General features: G+C 36.5%; 1 pseudogene; it reads left to right on the top strand.

The window, feature by feature from the left end:
* Positions 1-22,744: 22,744 nt before the first annotated feature.
* On the top strand, positions 22,745-23,285 carry LOC125111878 (60S ribosomal protein L6-like; annotated as a pseudogene).
* Positions 23,286-23,929: the final 644 nt, after the last annotated feature.

Genomic DNA, 23,929 nt, shown 5'->3' with positions numbered 1-23,929 from the left:
TCATGTGACTGTTGGCCATCCATGTCTTCTTTGGAGACATGTCTGTTTAGGTCTTCTGCCCATTTTTTAATTGGGTCTTTTGTTTATTTTTCCTGTTGCATAAGTTCTTTGTATATTTTGGAGATTAAGCCCTTATCAGTTGCATCATTTGAAACTATATTCTCCCATTCCATAGGTTGTCTTTTTTTTTTTTAATGGTTTCCTTTGCTGTGCAAAACCTTGTAAGTTTGGTAATACTTAATGGAGAGAAGCTGAAAGCCTTCCTGCTGAAATCTGGAACAAGACAAGGATTCCCACCCTCACTACTTTTATTCAACTTAGTATTGGAAGTCCTAGCCACAGCAATCAGACAAATGAAAGAAAGAAAATATATCCAAATTGGAAGAGAAGAGGTAAAATTGTCACTAGCATATGACATGATACTATATATAGAAAACCCTAAGGACTCCATGCAAAGACTACTCAAACTGATCAGTGAATTCAGCAAGGTAGCAGTATACAAGATTAACATTCAGAAATTGGTTGCATTTCTGTATACTAACAATGAAATCTTAGAAAAGGAATGCAAAATACCTTTTAAAATCGCACCCCCAAAAATTAAATACCTAGGAATAAACCTGACTAATGAGGTGAAAGATTTATATTCTGAGAACTATACAGCATTAATCAAGGAAATTAAAGATGATTCAAAGAAATGGAAAGATATTCCATGCTCCTGGATTGGAAGAATTAATATCATTAAAATGGCCATACTACCCAAAGCAATCTACAGATTCAATTCAATCCCTATCAAATTACCCAAGACATTTTTCTCAGAACTAGAACAAACAATCCATAAAACAGCCAGAATTACCAAAGCAACTCTGAGGGGAAAAAAACATTCAGGAGCCATAAATCTCCCAGACTTTGGGCAATATTACAAAGCTATAGTAATCAAGCCAGTGTGGTACTGGTACCAAAACAGACATACAGACCAATGGAACAGAATAGAGAACTGAGAAATAAACCCAGACACTTATGGTCAATTAATTTTCAACTAAGGAGGAAAAAATATAAAATGGGAAAAAGTCTCTTCAGCAAGTGATGCTGGCAAAACTGGACAACTGCATGTGAATCAATGAAACTAGAACATACCCTCACACCATGCACAAAGGTAAACCAAAATGGCTTAAAGACTAAAACACAAGACATTGTAGAACCCCCTCCTCATTCTGGAATGGAGTAACTGATACTATGTCAAAGTAAACACTTTGCTTCCTCTAATTAGGAAAGCAGTGTAGAAAACAAGCAGGTGTTTTAAACATAGAGTTAAAAAATTTCCCTAGTCTCAACTCTATGCCTTCACTCAAAAGTCACCTAACCTCTCAAAGCTTCAGTTTTATCAGAGCTAAAAGAGCAAAACAATACCTCCTCTGGGGTTTTGAGGTTCAAGCAAAATAATGTGCTTATTTTCGTATTTATTAATGTCTAGCTTTAAAATAACTCTCCACTTTAAGAAATGATGCTAGGAAGAAAGTTTTTCTCTAGTAAAAATGTCAATGTCACATTAAACTTTCAAAAATACACAGGAAATAGTTTTCAGTGACTTTTGTAACAAAAAATTAAAATTTTCAAAAATTCCAGTTACAGGTAATTCTTTCTTTGTAGCCTAAATTTTATGGATGTACATTTGCAAAAATAATGAGCAACTTTCAGATTAAAATGGCAATATAAGAATTTGTGCTTCTCCAGTTTTTCTACAGGCCATTGAAATGACAAAGTAAAAAAAAAGATATAAACAAGGGAATAAATCCATAACCACTGCAGGACACAATAAAAAGTCAATAGTCAAAAATTTCTGCAAATTAGAAAGGTTTTGCATTTAGTTTCAAGTAGAAACCAGAGCAAATACACAAGTAAAACCATTCTCCAGTAGAGACAGGAAAGTATTAGTAAGGAAAATAAAGGAAAGCGATTTTTTTTCCCCAATGCATCCTAGAGAAATTCTAAGTTCATAGTCACCAAGAATAAAATGGTGTTTACTCTCAGTCTTCAAATCCTGAGAGAATAGCATGATAAGATGGAGGTTCTTCTAGAAGCAAGTACTAAGGAGGACAAGGAATGTATGTTCAGAATGCATTAAAGACTCAGGAGAAGGGGAAGGGACACAAACTTCTACACTGTTGAAATTTAGGGAGTTTCTGTTGTGGCGCAGCAGAAACGAATCCCACTAGGAACCATAAGGTTTCAGATTCAATCCCTGGCCTCGTTCAGTGGGTTAAGGATCCAGGTGTTACTGTGAGCTGTGGTGTGTGTGGCAGACGCAGCTCAGATCTGGGAACCTCCATATGCTGTGGGTGCAGCCCTGAAAAGACAAAAAAAAAAAAAAAGAAAAAGAAAAAAAGAAATTTGGGGCTGGACAAATTTTTGTGGTGGGGAACTGTCTTGTCCATGATAGGACTTTTGCCAATATCTTTGGCCTGTACTTGTTGCCAAAACATTGGCTACCTCTGTATAACAATGCTGAATAGAAACAAGAGATAGAGTTGGAGAAAATAGAAGAACTAGATTTACTTGCCAGGCAAAGAAGAAATACAGCAGGTTAACGCCTCAAGGACTGTGCCCTCTCTGGACGGGGGGTAGTGAGAAGTCTTAGAGTGTTCAAGGAGCATTGCATGATCAGTTTGTAGAAATTTTCCTAATTGGTTTGTGGTGAGGTAATTCAGAGTCAACCTGATGAAGCTTCTGGCTCCAAATGGTCTGGGTCTACATGCTTGCTGGCAGCATATGGTTAACTACTTCCACCTGGTGGGGGGCTTCAGCACCTGCAAAAAAGCTTAAAGGACATGGCTCGAATATTAGCCATAGTCCTTGAGGAAGAATTAAATGCCCTTGACTTTGCTAAATGGCTAAACTATTATTATTTTGTCTTGCTTGAGTGTTTTCCTTTTTCTCTGTATTTTTTCACTTCTCTGATTCTTTGACTAAAGTTTTTCTGCAGACAAAAGGAAGGCAGAGGACATGAGTAGGAGTCTATTCTGGGAAGGCCTCATAGGGTCCTGCTTGGTTACAATTCCCCCCTTTTCTTTCATACTCTTCAATCTTGAGGAGGAATAGCAAGAAAGGGAATAAAGTCTTAGGTTAAGAGGTTAGTCATAAACTTCGTAGGGGAACTCAGTTTTGGTTCCATTTCTGTTTTAATTTTCCCCAACTCTTTGAGGGGATGGGGAGACAACCACTCTGGCTGCTTTCTGCTGAAATGGGATGTAGACCTGCCTAACTTAGGTAATGGACACAGAGTTGGAAATCATCTCGAGTTCCAAGCTTAGCATCAATATTTTGCATTAAGAAAACATACTCATTAGATATCAGTAGCTCCTCCCTGCCCCCCACAACTGTAACAACTAAAAGTGCCAATAGATATTTCTTATATATATTTGGTCTTTGCCTTAGTTGATTGCTCACAACTCTCCAAACCCTTGGAATTTCCTCAGTATTGAGAGTAATTAAAGTGTCTTTTGTTATGTTAATGAAGTGACTTTTGTAAGCACCTTTAGGATGGGGACTAGTTTCCAAAGGATTAGAGGGTTGAAACTTTCAGTCCTACCTCCTGACCTCAGAAAGGGAGTTAATCAGTCAAGCCTATGAAGTGAAGTCTCCATAAAACCCCAAAAGTATGAGGTTCAGGGAGTTTTCAGAACAATTCCATGTGCCAGGCCCCATGTTCCACAAAGACAGAGGCTCCCTTATCTAAGTCTTCACCCTATGTATTTTTTTCATCTGGCTGATTACTACCCTTTAATATCCTTATCAATAAATTGATAATCTAGTGAGTAAATAGGTTTTCCCGAGTTTCTAACAAATTAATCCAACCCAAGGAGGTGATCATGGGAGCCTCTGATTTATAGCCAGTTAGTCAGAAGTACAGGTAAAACTTGGGCTTGTGATTGGTGTCTAAAGTGGAGGGTGATCTTGTAGAATGAGCCCTATAATTGCATAATCTTGATTCTGTCTGTGTTTTGCAAGTGTCAGAATTGGTTGGTGTCCAAGAAGTACTTGTTGATGTGGGGAAGCACGCACACACATTGAAATTGGGTCCAAGAAAGTTGTTTATTAATCTTGATCATATTCTTGGTTTTTCTTATATATTTTATGGTCCTTCAATTGTCTCTTCATATTTTTCACTGAATGACTAGGTCGTGAAGTTAGCTACCACAAATTTTCTCTACAGTTCTAAATGTAATTCCCTAATTGGCCTCTTATGTCAATGAAAGCAGAGTATAGCCTTACAAAATTCCTCTCAGGATTGGTAGGCATTAAATAGACAGGCAATCTTGAGGGTCTTAAAATTGGTAAAGGCAGAAAAATGTTTAATCTGAAGGTATAGAGCTTCAGTGTGTATCTCTTGTATGCAAAGCTGTGTGTCCTTTTTAAAATAATTTTTCCTCATCTGTTGTGGATTTTCTCCATTTTTTTTCAGGATTTTCATATTTAGTATTGATACCATAGGCAACTCATGGGCCCTATAAGAAAAGGTTCTGCATTTAAATTACAAACACTGTTCTACAAACAAACAACCACTGCTAATAGCTCAGTAAGAAGATGAGGGGAAGAGGTATTTTTGCCCCATCTACCTAATAAAGATATCTCTAACTACTTTATCTTTACTTAATTAGTTCATATATAAATACATAGTATAACTATTTATAAATTAATGTAGTTAATTGGATAATAACCCCTCGATTCCCTCCTCAACCCTGTGCTCATTCAATCTGAGATTGAACTTTTTCTGGGCCCCACTATTAAGACAGTTCTCATCTGAGTAGTTCTCTGTGACTACGTTTCTCTGCCAATTTTATCCCATTTACTTTCTATTTCTAGAGCTTCCTTCACTTTTACAAAATGTTGTATGAATCCTATCTACTCTTGGGGCTTGGACTCTACTACTTTCTTTTATTTCTAGTTTTCCAGTGATCATCAAATCATTACCAATGAGAATTTCTAGAAAATGTAAAGTGCAAAATAAATAAATCACCAGAACCAGCAGAAGCTAAAGAAAAAATAAAATAAAGTACTAAAAATGTCAAAGAAAGTGCCCAAATTGTAACCCAAATAAACACTCATGCAATAATAGGAACCTTTAAACAAGATTTAAAAGCAATGTATATTTCCCAAACCATGTATATCAAAGTAAATCATCTCTTCAGCTTCTTTTTTATTTTTTTTGTCTTTTTGTCTTTTGTTGTTGTAGTTGTTGTTGCTGTTGCTATTTCTTGGGCCGCTCCCGCAGCATATGGAGGTTCCCAGGCTAGGGGTTGAATCGGAGCTGTAGCCACCAGCCTACGCCAGAGCCACAGCAACGCGGGATCCGAGCCGCGTCTGCAACCTACACCACAGCTCACGGCAACGCCGGATCCTTAACCCACTGAGCAAGGGCAGGGACCGAACCCGCAACCTCATGGTTCCTAGTCGGATTCGTTAACCACTGCGCCACGACGGGAACTCCCTCTTCAGCTTCTTTAGACAAGGCACTGTAGCTTGAATGACCAAAGAAAAAAAAAATACTTGAGCTGCATTATACTCTTGATTTCATCTAAGTTACAATTGAAAATGAGCTGTATGAAGTTTGTACTGTCTTGAGAGACTATGATTTCTACCTGTAGTTTGTTTCCCCATCAACAATTTAGTTGATAGTAGATATGTGTTGTTATTATTAGCTACATTCCAGTGTCTTTAGGTGCCCATGTTTGTTTGTTTGTTTTAAACTCATTTGTTACTATATATGGAACTCAAGGGTAGACTAGGCAGATGTTAAGTAAACATTATTAGTTTTTACATGAGGAAACAGATTCTTATATGTTACTATTCCAAGATACATATTTAGTAACTTACTGTACACATGGTCATTTTCTGCCTACCCACAACTCTAGTTGATCACATGACTCTATCTTACTACAGTCATAGCTAAAGGAGCCCATAGGTTGATCAGATGTTTATGATAATCGGCAGTGACAGACTCTGGGTAAACATTAAAGAGAGGAACAATTATATATCTTCCTTAGGAATTTAGAATCAAAGTATTAAGCAAACTAGGTCATTCATAATTCAGCCCAGAACTCACTGTGGTAATACAGAGTTGGGCTTTTAACCATGTTAGGCTGTGGTAAAGATGGGTAAGCACAGGAAGATGATAAAAAATATTGTAGATTGAACATTTATTGGTAAAATAGGTAAATAGTCTAGAAAGTTCTTGAAAGATTGAATAATTTTGATTTCCGGTCTTGCAGTCTCAGACCACAGGAAACCCAGCTCTACCTAATAAAATATCCTGGAATATTTTATATGTTTTAATAAACCTCTTTATTACTTTTTTAGTTTGAATATGATTTGCTTCTTGCAAATGAAGGAACCTTGTCAGGAACAATGATTTAGGTAATCTAGTACCATTCACAATATCACTTGCTAAGGGCTCAGAGTGATAAAGACAACTAATATTACATATTAAAAGGAAGCAATGTAATATAAGTCTATATGTTGATAAATACTGAAATTAGATATTTCAGAAATTTGATATTGGAGAAGTAGACACTGTTTTATTAAAAAAAGAAAATAAGGGAGTTCCCGTCATGGCGCAGTGGTTAACGAATCAGACTAAGAACTGTGACGTTGCAGGTTCAATCCCTGGCCTTGCTTAGTGGGTCAAGGATCCAGCGTTGCTGTGATTTGTGGTGTAGGTTGCAGACGCGGCTCGGATCTGCATTGCTGTGGCTCTGGCATACGGTGGCAGCAACAGCTTTGATTAGACCCCTAGCCTGGGAACCTCCATATGCCATGGGAGCGGCTCTAGTAAAGGCAAGACCCTCCCCCCCAAAAAAAAAGAAAGAAAATAATACTTAACTGGATCCAACAATAAAATCAAGCCTACCTATTAAACAATTCACAAGTCATATCATAATTCTTATTGCTCTTTGTTTTCTAGTTTTACCCACGAAGAACAATTGGGTCAATTATGAGGCTGTGAGAATTATTCATATGATAATTATATATCCTTTTAAACTATATTTTACAAAACTGTACATATATTGAGATGTAATACAATGAGAATTTTATAGAATCTGTAAAAGTAAAGGCTTCCTCTCTCAAAACAGGTAGAAAATTTCAGCACCAATATTGAAGAAACATGCCTATATTACTGAAGCTAAAACTACTAAACCTGAGTTCCCCTGCTACATTTATGATTAATTTCTCTATCCAAAACTTTATCCCCTTTCTTATCCTGCTCTCTGTTCCCCTCAGAATTGAAGGGTATCAAAGAAAAGGGGGGACTGAAACTAAGCTAGACCTCGTGGGGTCTTCCTAGGTACAAAAGCATCTCTATGTCCCCCATTTCTTGTTTGTAGAAAAAAAGGCTTTAGTGTTTGAGGGCTTCCCTGTGTTTCACAGAGTAGGCTCAAGCAATTAATAACTAGAACAACAGAGTCTCAGGACTCCTAGTTTCTTCTGAAGGGATGTAGATAGTAATCTGATGCATATCTTTGAGTTATTCTGTGGAAACTAAGACCTCCTCCCAGCTGGAGGATGCTGACTACCTACTGACAACAAGCACTCTTGGAACCAGAAGGTTGAGATTCTTGAAACATAAGCCTATTGCCTCATCTCCAGCCAATCAGTAGAAGGTCCATGAGATGAACACACATCTTACAACCCTCTCCCATAACACTGTCTTTCAAAATTCTAGCCTGATAGTCATTGTGGAGTTTTGGTCTTTTGAGCATGAGCTGCCCATTCTCCTTGCTTGGTGCTCTGCAAATAAACCCTTACTTTGTTGCATACACCTACTGTCAGAGTTTGACTATCTGTGCTTGGGCGTTTGAACCCTTGTTCTCTAACATCACCAATAAGCAAATCATGCACAAAGCCAATAGCACTTCAAGTATACACACAGTAAGTTTTTTAGTGATTTGATTTCCTGTCCCTTTCTTAGAATAAATTGGATTTAGTCTCTGGATTTTCCCGAGGATTCCTCCATGTATTTAAACATCTTTTGGTAAAAAGTTGTTGGCTATTTTTAAAAGAATATATTTATAAGAGAAAGATTGAATAAATGCATATTTATAAGTACAGGGCAGAAAAACTTGTGCCTATTAATCTTGAAAAAGAAATACAGTATCTGTACCTTAGCTTTAGATTTACCAATCTGAGTCCTTTTGAGGACCTTTACTCTATGATATAAATAGAACTAGTTTGAATTTTGAGACTCAGAAGGTGAGTTCCCTCCTTTTGCTTCTTGATATTTATGTTGGAAGTTATGAAAAACCTTTGGTGAGATGTGTCTTCATAGCTCTGGCTTCTTGATCTATAGGATAGTAACTTCATTGTCTGTCATTCTTATATTCTCCTTTTATATGTTAATATAAACCTGTTATTTAAAATCTTTCTGAAAAACTTAAGTGACTTATAGTCAAAGCAAAAAAAGAACCAGGGCAGAAAATAGCCAAGAAGTCATGATTATAGAATAAAAGAAACAATGAAGTAATAAAATATAGGAATGGGTGTATGTTTAAATGACCTTATGGATGAAGTTACAAAATGCTTCTTGGTAGTCAAGGTGAAGACTGAACTATTATGGCTTACACGTAATTGTCATAATTATTAGGATATAAACCAACTAGTTCATCAGGCCATATGATCCACACCCACCTCCTGTTGGAAGCTCTCAAAAAACTGTTAAGAAGACCTTTATTTAGAGAACATGATTGAGTATGTTTTGAGTTTTGTTTTTACAATTTTAGCAATTTAATAATCTGGACTTTGATTAAAAAAAAACTTAGGACTTAAAGTCAAATCTTCATCCTATAAAGAAAATTATACAGGACACTTGCTTATTATAATTTATAAATATTTAAACTTTAAGAAACAATATAAATTTAAAATAAGTTCAGTGGAAAAGTATTATATTTTTGTGGGAGATAGTTCTCACCATGGCCCTGATGTCCCATGTGCTCTTTTGCAATGTGACTGCCCTTTGTCTGTCAAGAGATGACATCTGCTTCCCCTTTCTTGAATTTGGCCTCTGGACTTATTTTGACCAATAGAATGCAACTTCCAAGGCTAGTACTTATGGGGCCTTGCAGATTCTGTTCACTCCTTTGGAAGCCAAGTGCCATGTAAAGAAGTTGAAGATATTCTGTCAGAAAGGGATGTGGAAAGAGAGCCTTGAGGATAAAAGGCCAAATAGAAGAGAAAAAGAAGGATCTCAGCTGACGGCCAGCACCAACTACTGAAAATGTAAATGAAGACATCTTGGATGTTCTAACCCTAGCTGAATTATCAGCTGAAAGTAGCCACATGAATGATACCATTCAAAACTAAGTGGAGCACAGACAATCAACCCACAAAGTTGAAAGAAATAAAAGATCACTTGTTTAACTAACTTTTGGGGTGGTTTATTTTATGCAGCAGAAAATAACATGAGTTTTTTGCAAACATTTTCTTCGAGTCTGTGCCTTGTCTTTTTATTCTCTTGCCAGTGTCTTTTGCAGAGCAGAAATTTTATTATTTAATAAAGTCCTGCTTATCAGTTCTTTCTTTCATGTATCATGTCTTTGGTTTTGTATCTAAAATATTATCATTAAACACAAGGTCATCTAAATTTTCTGTTATGTTACCTCCAAGAAGTTTTATAGTTTTGTGTTTTACATCCAGGTCCATAATTCACTTTGAGTTAATTTTTGTGAAGGATGTAAGGTCTGTGTCCATATTCTTTTTACTTATTTTTGCATATGAATGTGTACTTAGTTCAGTTAGTTGTCCTAATATCAGCTGTTGAAAAGACTACCTTTTCTCCATCGAATCCCAAAAGAGGCTGTTTTTGCATTAAAAATACAGAATAACAAAACGATTAAATTTTGTACGGTGATGTTATGTATATATGTATATAATATATATAAAGTATATAATATAAAATATATATTTATCATACTGTCACCATAAAATTTACCTGTTTATATATATTCTAGCTTGTTACTATGCAAATGCTTCCCTATAAATGTGTGCAAGCAATGAAGTACCAATTTGTGCAGATATATCTACAGAATAATTGACATTCATGGATAACCATCTTACTTTACTTATAGGGTATCCAGTGGAAAGCTCATGGTGATATTTTTTCAGTCTCTTCAGTAGAACATAGATTAAATCTCATCATTATTATGAGTTGAGTTAGAAGCCATAAAGGAACTGTCCTAGAGATTTCTCAATTTTTAATTTATCCCATATCTTATTTAACAATGAAGAGCTTGCTAGATTTCCCCAGTTTGGCAAGGTTCTCAATTCTGTTCCCAACCCTGAAGAAAGCAACTAAGAAACCCTTGGGGCTCCCCGTCAGGGAATGTGAGCTGAGATCCCCAACAGAAATGGGGACATCCAGTGGGAATTCACCCACTTCCAAGGGAGTGTACCTTCCCACCTGGGGAATGCCTGGGTTGTTACTCTCCTAATTCTGAACCATTGGGGTATATGTGGATATACATACATTTGCTTGAATTTGTGATGGTGACTAAATGCTCCATGTTGCCAAGGTCTGCTTATGACTTCAGATGACAAAGTTCCTGATTGTAGAGTATACTGTATTTATTCTCTGCTTCCACCATGTGGTTGTGAGACATCAACTGCCCAGCTCTGGCCTACATCCTAATTTCTACTTCTTCCAAGACTGAAGAAAGAAATAAAGGAAAAGAGAAAGAAGGAATGAAGGGAGGAAGAAAGGAAGGAAGAAAGCTAAGACATCTGTGAGTAGAGAGATGATGAACAATCTGAGTTTAGGTTTAGACTTTATCTGCTAGGCCACTTCTGATATGTCAAATTATGATTTCTTTGCCAAATCCCCTAAATATGAATTCAAAACGGCATGCTTCTTTAATATGTATTATTGCTGAGTTGTTTTGTGGCTTCATCATGAACGTCTGGTTTCAAAAATGATATGAAAGCAAGGGTTCTCAGCAGGATTGTGAGGTTTCATTTAAAACCAGAAATGGAAATAAAGATGAATAACACACCACAGAAGAAAAATGAAACTACCATATACATTACAACCTGGCCAAAAAAAAAAAAAAGTGGAAATGCATTTTATAATTTGATAGAGGCTTAAGAGACATACAGCAGGTGTATTTTTGACTCCCCAAATTAACCAAATTTCTTCTTGTTTCAGGTTTCGAAATGAAATAATTTCTCATAGTTTTGGTTAGAGTCCTTGAAACTGATAACTACTGTGTGTTTTGTATTCATTTGGCAGATAAATAGACACTTTCCTGAGTGTTCATATAAACTTCTAACTAAAAATTCCCTGTGCCTAACTAGAGTACTATTTCTTTAGATGTTTTTCTCTTTTAAATGAAATGTTGAGAAGAAAATGCTATTGATGTAACTATCACTATAAATAACTCGTTGCATATTTGTGAGGTTAAAGTTCCTAGCATTATGACTTCACGTTTTATGCACATTCATTTAAGTACCAAATAATGAATAAAAGCCTTGGAATAACAAAACTTCATTTTTGAGGGTAGGCAGTTTTGGATTTGCCCATGTGACTTTGGATTTGCCCATATGATTTTTTTATGTAAACTTTTAATTTAGATATTGTTTCAAGGTTAACAATATTTTGCAACAATAGCACAAGATTTACAAGTTTTTGTTTATATTTTCCCTATTATTCTCTTCTCTTTCTCTCTGCATGTATGTGTGTATATATATATACATGGATACATATATTCTTTATATATGTATACACACATATACACGTATATATGAGGGTGTAAGAGTTGATGTCAAGTGTGTATAGAATTGCTATATGGAAAAATTCTAAACTTTTTTTCTGTTGCTTGCAGTGATCAGATGATTAATATAGTGTGTATAAATTTGAGCCAGACTTCGGTTTAATATAGGGAAAAATTTTCCAGCATCTCATCTGCCAATAGATTTAATAGTTTTACTTTGTTGGCAAATAAGTACCTCCTTTTCCAGATACTGAGGCAGAATTAATTTTTATTAGGGATGCGGTAGAGAATAATTATATATTTCTAAGTTACCATAGTGATAGGAACGAAAACTATTTAAATTTACAAAAGAGCTTCTTAGTATTTGACATAAGAGTTTAATTTGTGGATAAGTAAGTACACTAGAGATCTCATATGACACTGTATTTTAAATTTATATGAGAAAGGAGCAAATACAGTGGAAATAAGTGATTGTTAGCAATATCAATACTCTCTAAACACTTTGAGATGATATATGGAGTTAATATAAACTCAAATCTTTTACAACCTTGAAGAGAAAAAATATTTAAAATTATCTTGAAGAACTGCACATTCCTAAAATTTCATCAAAAAATAAATCAGTGCTTAGCAGAGAGCTAAGAAAGAATAAGTTATTTATAAAAATTGCTGACATAAAAATGAATTAATCATGCTAGTTTTAGTGTTAAATGCATTTTATTGTGTTTTAAATGTTTTGAAATGGGTAATCCATGCTTGGTTTTATGTGCTAACACTCTATTAATTACAACTTTGATTACCTTATTCTTCAAACATGCCAGATAAAGCTTACTTAACTCCTCTTTTTTTAATCTGCTAAAAAAATTATCTAGCAAACTAACATCTGTTTTGCATTATGGTATAGTTCACTCTCTTTCTGGGCCCCTTCTCCCAGTATACTCAGAGTAAAGAACTCACACTCATATATGCCATTGGTATGTTTTACCTATGCTATATTTATATATACATGTATAAACATGTATGTATGCAAATGCTTGTATAATATGTATGTGTATCTATATGTAATGCAGAGAGAGAGACAGAGACACAGAGACAAAGAGACGATTGCATTAGCTGGATCTCCTATGATAATAAGTCTTGATAGTTGCTGAGTATTTACGCAAGTAGTGCTGAGCAATATGCTGAGTGCTTTAAATGCATTTTGTTGCTAAATGTGAATAACTCTTTAAAATTCTACTTCACCCTTATTTTGAAGATTTAACAGCTAATATGTGATAGAAATTTCTCTGTGTGATTTTGGCTGTTCTTAACCACTGAATCACATGACCTACACAAACACTATCTTCTCTCTTTCCATATTTAGACACACAAATTCATGTTTCCATATCATAGCATGCCCCTATGTCTATCAACAACAGTGGTTGTCAACTGGGGGCAGATTTGACTCTGTGGCATATTTGGCAACATATGAAGGCATTTTTAGTTATTATAACTGTAAAGCTATTACTGAGAGAGGCTAAGAATACATGCAAACATCCTAAAATGTACAGGGTATCTCCTCAACAACAAAGAATTGTCTGGCCCAGTGTGTTAATAGTGACAATGTTGGGAAACCCTGTACTGGAAAGATATATATTTGAAGGGAAATGTACATAATTATATGTGTATTGTTACATAATTATTTTTCTTTAAGGTCTTCTTCTAAGTTTTTAGCAGACCATGGCCCTTAGAAAGTTTCAGAATTCTAGAGTTCCCGTCATGGCACAGTGGGTAAGTAATCTGACTAGGAACCAGCGTTGCTGTGGCTCTGGCGTAGGCTGGCAGCTACAGCTCCGATTCGACCCCTAGCCTGGGAACCTCCATATGCCGCGGGAGCAGCCCAAGAAATGGCAAAAAGACCAAAAAAAAAAAAAAGAAAGAAAGAAAGAAAGAAAGTTTCAGAATTCTCCTAGCAGATTGTTTTGACCCACAAAACACATAACTTTATTTCTAGTTCAGGGAACAGTATTGCCATATTATCCTTGATACTGAACTGTGTTATGTATCCAAAATGTCTTGATGTGGTGTTGTTGACTATGTACATTAAAAACAAAACAAAACAAAAAAACCACGGGCATGGACAAGAAACCAGTTATGCAGTCATCTTTGTCTTAGTCCATCTGTTATGCCTTGATTTGTATTGTGTTGAGAACAAGAGAAAATAGCCAGCAATAAATGAACAAATCTTCACTACACAATCATTTTCTGCTTTTAAACTGTTCAAGGACATCTCTATTCCCTTAACTGGCTATAGCAGTCTACATTTCACATATTCAAAAGGACTGACAGGTCATCCTTAAACTACAGTAACCTCTGGCCTACCAAGCCTACCCATTTACATTCTAGTAATGTGAGTCTTCTGAAATGGGGTTTAATTTTCAGTTTTGCAGTGTAGGCCATCAACAACCATAAACAATTCTGGGAGGAGAGTTATTGGGAATGAAAAAAAAAAACTAACAGTTATGGAAAAGATATATATGAGTATAGATTGATGCATATGAAATAGCCAAAAAAATGACATTTCTCACATATAAAAATGGCAGTTTCACATAGTTAGGCCTATATGAGTTTTGTCCTTGAACATATAATAATGAGCAGTGGCTCTGCAATTAACCTGTTAATTGTTGTGATCCTTGCTCTACCTCTCACTGATTCTGAACTTGAGACCATTATTGTTTAACCTGTTTAAATATCAGTTGCCCAAAGCCTTCAGTTTGTATATTTACTGAATAAGTGTACTTTGTCTTTGCAACAGCAGGGAACATACCTATTTTGTCATAGTTCCTTTCCCTGTCCTTAGACAGTGATGAAGAGAGTGGCTGTGGTCAGTGTATTTTATACATTTGTTGACTGAATGAATGAAGAATACTAGATTGTTGTGAAGCTTAAATGAGATCATGTATGTTAAAGTCAGTATATATAGTAAATATTAAATGTTAACTGTGATTATGATTAATTCAAAAAGAGCAAAGGATTCTAGATAAGTCTCAGAGGTTATTTGTTTTTTGGGTTTTTTTTTCTGTTTTCTTTTGCTTTTTAGCGCCACACCCCTTGCATATGGGAGTTCCCAGGCTAGGGATCCAATCTGAGCTGTAGCTGCTGGCCTACAGCACAGCCACAGCAAAGCCAGATCCGAGCCATGCCTGCGACCTATCCCACAGCTCATGGCAACGCTAGATCCTTAACCCACTGAGCAAGGCCAGGGATCAAACCTGCATCCTCATGGATCCTAGTCAGGTTCGTTAGCTGCTGAACTATAAAGGGAACTCCCTGTTTTCACATATTTTTACCTTCACTTTGAAAGTACATTTTTGGTTCAATGCCATTACTATAAACTCTCTGATCCTGCTGAACTTGTGTGTCAGATTCTCTTGCCACACTATGAGAAACGTGGCCCTATTCTTTTGTGCATACAGCACTCTGGAAATTGTTTTTTAAATGAATAAATAAATAGGAGTTCCCGTCGTGGAACAGTGGTTAACGAATCCGACTAGGAACCATGAGGTTGCAGGTTTGATCCCTGCCCTTGCTCAGTGGGTTAAGGATCCGGCGTTGCTGTGAGCTGTGGTGTAGGTCGCAGATGTGGCTCGGATCCCGCGTTGCTGTGGCTCTGGTGTAGACTGGTGGCTACAGCTCCGATTAGACCCCTAGCCTGGGAACCTCCATATGCCACGGGAGCGGCCCTAGAAAAGATAAGTAAATAAATAAATAAATTCGGAGATCCCGTCATGGCGCAGTGGTTAACGAATCCAACTAGGAACCATGAGGTTGCGGGTTCAGTCCCTGCCCTTGCTCAGTGGGTTAAGGATCCGGCGTTGCCGTGAGCTGTGGTGTAGGTTGCAGACGCGGCTCGGATCCAGCGTTGCTGTGGCTCTGGCGTAGGCCGGTGGCTACAGCTCCGATTCAACCCCTAGCCTGGGAACCTCCATATGCCATGGGAGCGGCCCAAGAAATAGCAACAACAACAACAACAACAACAACAACAACAAAGACAAAAAAAAAATAAAAAATAAAAAAATAAATAAATTCATTTCCCCTGTTTTGTCTTTCTCCTCTAGACTCTTTCTCTCTGTAGAGAGAATACATTTTCTTCAGAAATATCTACAACTAGGCAGGTTTCCATTGCAAACAGACACAGTTCCAAGAAGCCATCTAGAATCTTAAAGATGTTTTAGTCACCATTTCTCCTATTAAGAGTCTCATGGTTTCTTGGCCACAGTAGCCACATCAGTCTTGATATTTTTGTTGATCTTGAACAGGCTCACAGCTCTCTGTGCCTGCTGTGAGGATGATGATGGCATTGCACTATTTACTGATTGACAACTTGTTTAAAAACTGACATTCTCCGTAGCATACAAGGGAGTATTTTTCTTTTTTAAAAAATTTTTAATTACAATTGATTTAAAATGTTCTGTCAATTTCTGCTGTACAGCAAAGTGCTCCAGAAATATATTCTTTTTCTCACATTATCCTCCATCACGTTCCATCACAAGTGACTAGATATAATTCCCTATGCTATATAGCAGGATCTTATTGCTTATCCATTCCAAATGCAATAGTGTGCATCTACTAACCCCAAACACCCAGTCCATCTCACTCCCTCCCCCTTCCCTTGGGAACCACAAGTCTGTTCTCCATGTCCATGAGTTTGTTTCTTTTCTGTAGGTAGGTTCATTATATCATATGGTATTTGTCTTTTTCTTTCTGACTTACATCATTTAGTATGAGAGTCTAGTTCCATCCATGTTGCGATAAATGACATTATTTTGTTCTTTTTTATGGCTGAGTAGTATTCCATTGTGTGTATATACCACATCTTCTTAATCCATTCATCTGTCTATGGACATTTATGTTGTTTCCATGTCTTGCCTATTGTGAATAGTGCTGCTCTGAATATAGGGGTGCATGTACCTTTTTCAATGAAAGTTTTGTCCAGATATATGCCCAGGAGTGGGATTGCTGGATCATAAGGTAGTTTTCTATTTAGTTTACTGAGTTACCTCTGTACTGTCTTCCACAGTGGTTGTGCCAATTTTCATTCCCACCAGCAGTGAAGGAGGGTACCCTTTTCTCCACACCCTCTCCAGCATTTCTTATTTGTTGACTTGTTAATGCTCACCAATCTGACAAGTGTGAGGTGGTACCTCATTGTAGTTTTGATTTGCATTTATCTAATAATTAATTATTTGAGTACTTTTCTAGCCATTAAGAAAACAAAGCAGTATTAATGAATCAGCTCTTGAATTTTTATACTTACTTTTACTATTGCCCTATCTTGTTTCATTGAGGTTTTTAATAAAGAATTTCATACCCTGCAGCCACTTCTGGACCATATTATCAGCATCTGAAAGAGTGGATAGTATTCAGTGGTGTCTAGTTTCATAAACATTTGTCGAATTTTTAAAAATCATACTTGCTGGACCCTACCCAAAACTCAGACTCAGGCGGTATAGGAAGGGGTCCAGGTATCTTTCTATCTATATCTGTATCTTTATACATGACATCCTTGTTAGAATATTTGTCCTAGAACAGGTCTTCTGAATCTTAAGCCAAAGGCTGATTACCTGTGGAACTTATTAACCATGTGGATACCCAGGCCTATCCTCAATGAGCCTGATGTAGTAGGTCCAAAATGAAGCAACTAAATCTGCATTTTAAGTACATGTCCTGGTCAAGTTGTGTTTCACATTCTCTTACCACATTTTGAGAAATGTGATCCTAATTTTTTTGTACGTGTAACACTTTGCAAATTGTTTAGTGAGTGAATAAAGAAAGGAATGAATGAATACACTCACTTCTTAGAATTGTTGCAAGTCTTAAAAGAGATAATGGAAGTGCTCTGGTGTCACTGCCATGGTTCAGGTCACCACGGTGGCATGGGTTCAATCCCCGGCCTAGGAACTTCCATGTGCCACAATGCATCCAAAAAAAAAAGAGAGAGAGAGAGATAATGTATGCAATGTGCCAATTAAGGACACTAAATATTCAGTGCTAGTGCTAATTATGATTTATTTGTAAAGCTATAGATCCAGGTGTTTTAATTTTTTTCCTTTTCCATATTTATTATTATCAGTTTTACCCTTCAAGTCTAGTAAGAGAGTCAAAGTTAAATAATTATGTAAATTATTATTTGATTCATTATGATAATACAGTGAGAAAAATATTTAAGGTACTATGGTAATGAATAAGGAGGTAGGTCTGAATATAGTTTGAGGACTTGGAAAGGTTTTCTGGAGAAAGAGTAGTATTCTTTTGAACTAGAACATGAACGATAAATAGGAATAAGCCAGGTGAAAAGCAAAGGAAAAAGTCAAAAATAGCAGGAACAGCATGGCCAAAATCCATTTGTTGGTAGAATTGCTTAGAGACAAGCAAGAGAGAATGAAGGCTATGAGGAGATTTCATTAATCCATGTTAGGGATGATGGTGACTTGGATTAGGGTGGCAGCAATAGTAGGGGCAGAATTGTGGAGAGAGTTATAAACAATACTGAAGGTAAAAGCAATGATTTTCAGTGATGTATTAGCCGAGGGCAATGGATGAGGAAATGGAGGTGCTGGGTGATTTTCTGGCATACACTAATGAGTAATGGTTTTCTAAATTAACAACCTGAGAGCTTTTGAAAAGAACCCACACCTGGACCCTGCTTTTAGTGATTCTAAATTTGTTGGGATGGGGTCAGACCCAGATGGTCATTAATAGGAACTATTTGTTTTCTAATAGTATAGTATTTGTCCAGATTAAAAACTGAGACACGCTGACAAATAAACTGGAGAAATCAGAAGCTGTCTTTTTACTTATTCAGATAATATTCTTTACCTACTTCTAATGAAAATGATATTTTTCCATATATTGAATACAGGTCATAGAATATATATTTGAAAAATGTCTTTTAGAAAAGAAAAAAATTATTTAGGGTAGTAGGCAGATATGTCAGTTATTAACAGTTATTAATTTATTGCCTCTTAGCTCCAAAGTCACCCAGTTTTCCTGCTCTGGATAACAAAAGTGGGTGTGGTTAAACACTAAGTCCAGTGTGTCTAAGGGACAGTGGAGGAGAGAGTTTCCTTCTTGGTTCAGATGTGTTCATTCAGTTGAGCTCCTGCAAAGTGAACTGCCTTTTTTTCAGCAGTGTCCTGGCATCAAGTAGCAAGTGGCACCTCCCCAGCTTCCCTTAGTACAAACCCAACCATGGACAGTTTCCAGAAATAAGTTCTATGGCACTCCTTAGGGCAGCTAACAAGCTCTATGGTTTTACCACCTTGTTTGCCAATGAATCAACAACAGCCTCGTCTCACACCCCTGCTACTTCCAGGTGGTTTTACATGCACGCCAGATAACACCCGAGCTGGCTTTCTAGCAAATCAGTAATAATCTAAACAGATAGCTTACCAACAAATTTCATCAGTATCCTGGTAGGCAGTTCTCAATTGGCCTGACAACTGAGGACCCTCTTTGGCTTCAACCAACCCAGTAAACTTTCCAACATCTAGTGAGATTCAACCATACCCTCTCTAGTGACATTTGAGTCCTAGATTTGGGGGGGACTCTTCTCCATGTTTGTTCTTTCCTTGAGTACTCTCTCTCAGTAGGCACTTGGGTCCACACCCCCTCTCCTCAACCTTTGGCAAGTTCCCTATTACTTCAGTGCTCTGTGGCTGTTTCTTTGTACTAAAGTTTCCATGTTTAAATTACTGTGTGTTTTGTCTTCTGTTTGGAATGTAACTAATACACCAGAGAAATAAGAACGAACATTTTATCTGGTAGGTAAATTAAATTTTTGCAAGTACAAAGAGCCCAGGAATTGAATAGACTTCTGAAAAAGCCTTAAAATGAAATTACTGAATATTTTCTACTTCTGAACATGATCCCTTTGGTATATGAGACTACCTCTGGGAATTATTGTTAACAATAACGAATGGACCAGGAAAAAACTCTCATAGTTGTCTCAGCCTCCTGGAGAAAGAAAGGGCATACAAGGAAGCTTTGTACTTTCAGTCTTTTGTATTGAAAATCTTGTTTTTGAGTTATGTTTATATCTCAAGTTTTTTCACATATTATCCAGATTTATTCATATCATTCCATGAGAATGTTATGACCTCCTCCCTCTCTGTCTCTCTCTTGGTCTGTCTCTGTGTAGGAAAGAGTCCTACAGTGGGAAGACCAAAACTCCATCTCTATGCCAACTCCCACCCAGAAACAAAGTCAGTCTTGAGGAACCTTGTTACGTCAAGATGAAGGTTTTCTTTATTCTTCTTCTTCTCCTTTTCTACTTTGAGCTGCCTTCTTCCCAATTCTTACTTCATTCCCTATAGACTCTCCAGTTAGGTACCTCTTTAGAAATCTATTATTCAAAGGACAACTATCATATCTTCTGTTTATTTGTCCAAGTGTCATATGCTTCTTAAATCCGTAGTCTTGTCTCTAGATTAACAGCTCATTTATCTGCATTTAAACCGTCAGGATAAAATTTCTTTGAATACAGTCAGTATACAATGTATAAAAATGTAGATTCATGAATCCTATTCTAGAATTATTGAATCAGATCCTTGAGAGAGCCATGGTCCAGAAACCTGCATTTCTAATAATGCTTCTTTCATCCTAATAATAGTTTTCAGTGTTGCTTCCAATAGATACTTGCATATTAATATGGTAGCTTCTAGCCTTGGAAGCGATTTTCCATTGGTTGTAGCACAGACTAGAACAGTATATGAACATGGACATTTAAACTTTTGTTATGAGGAAGTTCTCACTGTGGCGCAATGGAAATGAATCTGACTAGTATCCCTGAGGATGCGGGTTCTGTCCCTGGCCTTACTCAGTGGGTCAGGGATCCAGCATTGCTGTGGCCGTGATATAGGCCAGCAGCTGTATCTCCAGCTAGACCCCTAGCCTCGGAACTGCCATATGCTGCGGGTGCGGCCCTTTAAAAAAAACAAAACGCAAAAAAAAAAAACCCAAACTTTTTGTTAGGAGAGACCTTGGAGCCCTTGCATGAAGTTTTTAGCTCTAGAGGCTAGAGTCCTTAAGCTCAAATGGCTGTGAAATTGGGCTTCAGACCAGGCTGCTGAAAGCAGCTTTTGTGTTGTTCATTTCCATTCCAGGGAACACAAATTTATATAGATCAGTAGAATAATGATGGAGATTTGCAATAGTGAGGAGATTCAAAAGCTGTAAGGCCACAGTGTTGATGGGTTCTCCATGAAAAGAGACAGCATCTGGGATAGAGGTAGGACATAGAGATGAGTAGAGAATTGGGAGCAAGGGGTGAATGTATTCAGTCATGCCTGGTGGGGAAGTGGGCCTGGGGCAAGAAATGGACAGATACGTAGTGTTATTCTAACTCCCACTACCCCCAGAAATGCCACAGTTATTTAACAATCTTTTATCAAAAAGAAATAATTTGAAAACTTCTTCTGACTTCTGTATAAGTATTACACTGTGGAATCCCAGTGTTTGCCAAACACAGCAGCACATGAGAATCATCCAAAGTGATGGTTTAAAAATAGGAATTATTGGATACCACTCCATTTATAACTTTTTATTTTAAAATTATTTTAGACTCACAAAAATGGGAATTTGCCAAAGAAATATTAAAGGATGAAATTCCTGTTCCGGCTCAGCAATTTCAGAACCCAAAATAGTGTCCATGAGGATGCAGGTTCAACCCCTGGCCTTGCTCAGTGGGTTAAGTATCTGGTGTTGCTGCAAGCTGTGGGATAGGTTTCAGATGTGGCTTGGATATGATGTTTCTGTGGCTGTGGTGTAGCTGCAGCTGCAGCTCTGATTCAACTCCTAGCCTGGGAACTTCCATAGCTGTAGGTGCAACCTTAAAAAAAAATTAAGGGAGGCCCTCTGTGCCCTCCAACCAGTTTCTCCCAGTGATAATATATTTTATAACCACATCACAATATTGAAACTTAGAATACTTATTTTTATAAGTTCTCTAGATATGATTCAGTTAACTAGAAATGTATTGAATAAATGATGAGTAATTATGCAAGGAAATGAGTTAACTTGGCTATTTGTAATCCTGGAGTATTTATCAACCAAAAATCATCCTTTAATCACCCATATATTACACAGTTCATTTGTTGCTCTGATTAGAGGAATAATTCATTGAAATTATTTCATTAGTAATCTTTTCCTACTTTTTAAAAGATTTATAACCTCTCATTCATGAAGCAGTCCATATTGAAGACTTTTTCTTCAAGTTAATCTGTCACCTCTTACCAATACTTTGCAAAGAAATGGAAGTGAGAGATATTGGAAAAGTGGATTTGTTTTGACCAGTACTGTTCAGAGCTGTTGCAACCTTTTCATCTTTCTTTTGAAGTTGATTCTCTTTTCAGAAAATTTGACTCGTTCCACCTTACTTTTCATTCCTTCTGTGCTACATTTACTTTATAATAGTGACCTAAATTAAAAGGATTCCTCACCCTGGCAATCATTTAACTATTAACCTAATTCTTATCAACTCAGTATAATTTTAAGCTTTGAGATGCATGGCTGCTAGTCTTAGTTCTGCCACTTACTGGTTGTGTGACCATGACCAGCAAACTCAACCTATCTCATTTAACACCATCATAATAATAAAATGGATGCCAACTTCCCCTTTCCTATAACACAAAGGCTCATTTTGTGTCATCTGTTATATATTGTGTAAACTATGAAATAAACAATAAATATTCGGTGATGAGTTTGAGAATACAAATAATATGGTTAAGAATTTTCAGCAGAAATCTGCTTTGGGGGGAATTGAGTTACATTGTTGTTTTGCCTTCTTTCTTCACCATGTATCTTTTTTTTTTTTTAACTTGAGCTAGAAGTTTTTCACAATTATCTGCCATATAATTTCAGGATAGTTTGACATGCTATTTTAATTATATAAATACTTACTCTCTTTCCTAAGTTATATAAAACACCCATATATTTAGGCATTCTTTACACTTGGTGGTAACAAGAGTAGTAGAACTTGAGTGGTTAAACTTCACAAAATGCCTAAATATTATCCTATTGAAGATATTTCTGGAAAGTTATTAGGCAGAGGCAAAAATCTCTTTCATCAACATATGAGAAAATTCTGAGCTATCTTGCACTTCACAGCAGCAAGAGGGTAGTTTTCTAGAAGTAGCTGAGCCTTGGCTTGCTATTGTGACTGGACCACTGATCCTCAACTGAGTTCCTCTGCATAGAACACACCAGCAATTTGTCATCACCACCTTCATCACACTTGATATCGGTGTTGTGAAAATCTCAAAATATCCCACTGATGCTTACCTTAAGAAGAAATTTCATAAGCCCAGGTATCAGGAAGACAAGATCTTTGATAAAGAAAAGGAGAAATATGAGTTTACAGAGCTGTGTGAGGTTGATTAAATAGTTGTAGACTTGAAAATTCTGCTAAAAATCAAAGACATTCCTCAGCTCCAGGGTTACATCTGTTCTGTATTTTCTCTAACAAATGGAGTTTATCCTCACAAACTGGTATTCTGAATTTCTTACAAAGAACCTAATAACTGATATATATATATATATAAACGCAAGTGTATAGATGGTAGTATTTGACAAATTCATTCTTCTTTCTTTACTAGAATAAGAAAGGAGTCCCAGAAAACACAGGTAGAAAACCCTTGTCACTCAAAAACTTAATAAATAGTTTAGGGGGAAAAGTGAGACATTTTTCAATCAACAGAACATTCCATCGTTAACAATCATGGAAAAATGGTACATCCTGTTTCCTTAAGTGGATGCCTTACTATTGCATCTTGTATCTAAGTCCCTGGCACACGGAGTCCATAAATGCCGTCTTGGTAGATGTTCTTATCATTCCATGGAAACAGCCATGACTGTGTGAGAAGATCATAAGTGGTATGAAATATGGGTAAGCAGCTGTATCCATTGTTGATGTATCTTCTCTGTTTTTCACTTCTGAATTTTGCATAACAACTCAGAATATGTTTATATAGGAGTTCACAGTGATAATGCATTTGTCCAGTTGAAATAAACAAGGGAATAAAAGCAATGGAATTTGTATAATATTAAAATCAGCTTTTGGTTCTACTTTAATACAAAATAAACCTGAAAGAATTTTTATGAATACCCACCCTTGGATTCTTTCTTTCAATAAATATTAAATC

The sequence above is a fragment of the Phacochoerus africanus genome, chromosome 11, assembly GCF_016906955.1.
Source record: "Phacochoerus africanus isolate WHEZ1 chromosome 11, ROS_Pafr_v1, whole genome shotgun sequence".
NCBI lineage: Eukaryota > Metazoa > Chordata > Mammalia > Artiodactyla > Suidae > Phacochoerus > Phacochoerus africanus.
Note: the sequence above shows the minus strand (reverse complement) of the source record. Positions and strands in the feature narration are given on the sequence as shown.